Source organism: Pteropus alecto, unplaced genomic scaffold (assembly GCF_000325575.1).
Source record: "Pteropus alecto unplaced genomic scaffold, ASM32557v1 scaffold88, whole genome shotgun sequence".
Lineage (NCBI taxonomy): Eukaryota > Metazoa > Chordata > Mammalia > Chiroptera > Pteropodidae > Pteropus > Pteropus alecto.
In genome coordinates, this window is record NW_006494611.1 from 11,864,544 (window position 1) to 11,869,107 (window position 4,564).

At 40.1% G+C, this 4,564-nt stretch overlaps 1 pseudogene; it reads right to left on the minus strand.

Moving 5' to 3' along the window:
• Positions 1-3,203, minus strand: part of LOC102897089 — a 4,323-nt pseudogene extending 1,120 nt beyond the window's left edge.
• Positions 3,204-4,564: the final 1,361 nt, after the last annotated feature.

The following is a 4,564-nucleotide window of genomic DNA, read 5'->3' on the forward strand; positions in this document are numbered from 1 at the left end:
CTGCTTTGGCACAATATGTTACATCGTGTATTGGTCTTCTATCCTCATTCTCACCTTTGTTTTAGTCTTGGATCTATAATTATCTATATTAAAATACTCACCATCAGTCCTTTTGTTAAAAATTTCCAAGTCATCTCCTGGTTGGATGAAGCTTAACCTCTAAGAGATTTCTCAAGAAAGGCTCTAAGTTCCTATATGATGAAAAATGTTTTTTTCGATACTTGAAAAATAGTTAGGCTGCCTTGGATCACACTTTTTTTTTCATGCCTTGGATCACACTTTTAGAAAATGCTGTTCCATTTTTGCCTTGCTTTATATATTGCTTTTGAGAAGGCCTGTTGCTATTCTCATTCTTCTGCACTTGCAAATTATATGTCCTTTTTGCCTGGAGGGTTTCAGGATTTTTTTTTTCCTTATCTTTAAAATCTGATTCTTTTGCTAGGTTTGTCTCAGAGTTAATCATTTTAGATTAATTTTCTCAGGTACTTGGTAGATCTTTTCAATATGTAGATTCAGGTCTCCATTGTTTCCCAGACCATTTCTTGGATTATAATAGTTCTGTTACATTGCTTTGTTTTCCTCGTCAGCGATTCCAATTATATAAATGACTGTCCTTTGCATTTCTTCTATTTCTATGCATCCTCTTTTTTTCTTCTTTATCTTATTTTCATTTTCAGAGTTGTCTTCCTGACATCTTTCTAGCTAGGCTCTCATTTCTACTGTTTACATTTATTTCTTTTTCTTTTCTTTCTTTAAAATAGGTTTTTATAAATAATGTTTTTAAAGATTTTGACCTACTACGTAAAGTAAGAATCCCACTTTAAGTAAAATATACAGGTTTTGGTAAGAGTTTAAATTCTGAGCAATTCAAGCCTGATTCTAAGCTTTTAGATTCCTACTGCTTCAATTTAAAATGACTGATCTCAGAAGCTAAGCAGGGTTGGGCCTCGTTAGTACTTGGATGGGAGACCACCTAGGAAGACCAGGTGCTGTAGGTGTAAAAAAAATAAAAAATAAGGGACCGTAAGCTGACAAGGTCCTTGCAATCAACCAAGGGTTGCCTGGCCTAAAAAAAAAAAAGACTGGTTGATAGCAATTTTAGTACACAAAACTCCACTATGCCAGATAGTTTCTTTTCTCCTGGGTCAGACAGCTTTATTCTGCTTCATTAACCCCTTCTTTGCTCCTTGATGGATCTTAGAATCCAGTTTCCAGATTTCAAGGTTTCCTTTAATCGGAAACTTCACAGTTATTTCCTGGGGATTTGTGCAGATGAAATGATTGGAGAATTAGATTCCTGACTCACATCCTGATACTTTTTTTAGAAGCTTCTTTAACTCTCCCCACTCCACATCCAGCCGAGCTGAGTTAGGAGTTAGGTCCCCTTCTTTGTGCATTCTTTTATTTGTATAATTATTATGGTTGGGTTTTCTTGTCTCAGTCTCTTCTAGTAGACTTAAGGATCTTTCAATTTTTGTCTGCTGCTTGTTTATCTTCACTCATACTCATCTCTCAACAAACTGGTTTGCTACTACTCTCTGTAGAGGCCCATAGTTTTACACCTGGCATTCCTCCCTCTCCTTGGAATATGCTTTTCTACCAACTAAGTAGGAAGACTTCTTTTTTCTTTTTAAAGTGTGGCACCTGATGACTTTTTAAAATACCTATACACCCATGTAACCATCACCTGGGTCATGTTCCAGCATCCCAGACACTCCTTCACCCCTCTATCAGTCAATATTTCCTCCCATCTGTCAATATTACCCTATCGAAGGTAACTACTTTTCTGGCTTCTATCCTCATAGGTTTTGCCTTTTCTTGGTATTTACAGATATGAAGTCATAGAGTATATAATCTTTTGTATCTAGCTTCTTTTGTTCAATTTTATGTGTATGAGAATCAATGTATATAGCACTGTATACATAAATGTTTTATTTTATTGCTAACAATAAGTATTCCCTGAGTACTTATTGTATGTTGGGTTTTCCAACAACAACAATTTTGAATAACAGGGCTGTGGCTAATTGTATATTCTTTCTGATGCCCAGCATGATATTCTATAAACAAGAAAATATAAAAGCAGACAATGAGAATTCTTTTAATCATCACCCCCAGTGGCTTGCTGAAGTTAGACAAATAGCCACTAGGATGGTGACTGGGATAGAGGTGAGGCTGCCTTTAATTATGGTATCGTGTAGAGCAGTATTTAAAAATTTTTGCATTAGAATCACCTGAAAGGTTTATTAAAATGCAGTTTGTAGGGAGCCCCAATCCCAAGAGTTTCTCATTCAGGAGGTCTTAGGTAGGGCCTGACAATTTGCCTTTCTAACAAGTTTCCAGGGGATGCCAATGTCTAGGGGCCACAACTAGAAAACCAAAGTGCCAGGTTTACAGACCTTGATGCGGTTCTCTCACATACCCCTTCCCATCGTCTTCATCAGTGGCATAGCTCCCACATCTCCTCTACGAAAACCTGAGGCAAGCTCAGGTAACTTGTGCTGGAGCCAGGCACCTGTGCTCAAGATCTCTCATCAGATGTCTCTGAGTGATAAATTGGCATGGAGGAAGCTAGACTCAGAAGAGCAATGGTAGTCACCTGTCCTGCTTTTTTGTGTTGTCAACCATGTAATCATCTTCAGAATTGTTAAGGATGGACATTTGGTCCAGGTCAATAGCTTACCTTCTAGAAACCGTTGGTGACCATGCCTAGCTGGAGGTCCAGGTTGCCCTGAGGTGAGGCTGAGCTTCTGCTGTAGCGGGTAGAGGGGTAGCAGAACCTTCCAGTGTCTTCACATTCTGGACTTTCTCAGACAGGTTGGACAACAGGCTGCAGAAGAATATGCCAGAGAATTCAGTGACTTCAGAGATGTGGGAGAGTATGCCAGCCTGTGGGATGTGATACTCTCTGTGGCATCACGGTCCAGCTCATCCTACTTTACCAGGTCCCCAATAGACCTTTCCTGCTCCTGCCCAAAGAACCTCCTCTTCTAATGCTCATTCTCCTGGTGAAAAGATGGCCTCCTCAGGGTGGTTTCCATGTCTGCCAACCCAGATGTGCTTGGGGTCCTCTGCTCCTTATTCTGGTTTTCATTTCCCGGATAGGTAGACTTGTTTTCAGTATGTGACCATTGTCAATGACGACACTGTCGATGCCACGCCTGTGGAAGTTGGCTGGGAGGTGATGGTGCTGATCCCCTGGACATGATAAGATTCCCAGTACTTGGAGCCTAAGAGGTTCAGGGTGAAGGGGTCAGGGCCCACCACCAGACTACTTGATTAATGTTTCTTACAATCTCCAAGACGTCCCTCTAGTGGCTTATGTTTGGAGATTCTTCTTCCAACTGAGTTCCATGCTCTTTTGCTAAGTTGTTCATTAGCAACAGGTTCAGCGAGGGCTGAGATGATTGACATGGTCTTTTGGAGATTTTCATTTTTTTCTTGGGTCACACAAAGAATTCCATGCACTTTATACTCTACATGCTTGTCCCCTGGCTGCAGAGTTCATAGCTCACCTGCCACTGGGCTCCTTGAGAAGCCCTCGAGGCTGGAGGGGTTTTACAGTAACAAATTAGGAAGGGACTAATATAAAAAAATATTTAGAGTAGAAGGCCCTCTCAATCCAAAACCCAAAATTATTTCTTTTCTGATAAAAATGAGATGGCTCTTAAAATTGTCTGAGTTTCTGGATTTTGGAGAATTATGATTCAGCGGTACTGAAAAGGATCTGTGCTTAGAAACTGAAGCCCTTTAGCTGGGTCCAGGTTGTTATATGGGATCTAGCCCAGCAGTGCACAGTGCCACCTAGTGGTTAGCCTTGTATCAGAAAGATCTTCCTTCTGAAAAGGTGTGACAGCAGAGAGGGGGCTGGACTAAAACCCTGGACTAAAACTCCCCTACAGAGCGACCTATAATAAAGGCCAGCGGCAACTGCTACACGTTTACATCCTCTTTATTTTTTGAGATATTGCCTCTTAGCTTCCAGTTTCCTCTTCTGAACAGTAGGGTAACCAGGCGAACGATGAGTTTCCCTTTCTGGACAGTGTTTCTTTATATGGATCAAAATCCCCTCCTAAAGCTTCCCCTGACACTTCCTCTTTCTCTACCTGCAAATAAAGAAGAAAATAAAGCAAAGGCTTTATATTAAAATGAGAATTTTGTTCTTACTGTTGGAAAGTGCTTAGGTATAAGATTCCTTAGGCAGAAGAGAAAGTTGCATAAGGACTATATGATGAGATTCTAAAACAAGAAGTACACTTCGGAAACAATATGAGAATGTTAATTTTTTCCTGCTTTTGGTTCCCCCTGAATTGTGAAAACCACGTTACAGAATATTGGGAAAGCGGGAGGAAGAGCATCACTCCTGTCAGCCGGCACTGTGAGCAGACTTCCACATGCTACAGCTTCTGATTTGTGTTGTTTCATACCTCATTCAGGTGTTACTTTCTGCAGCTGGTGATAAAATACCATTCACTTGGAAATACAGTAAATCAAGCAAAAGAAGTAAGGCATGAAAGTATAATTGACTAATTGATTACTTAAAATGTTTCTTTTGTTAGATTGAACA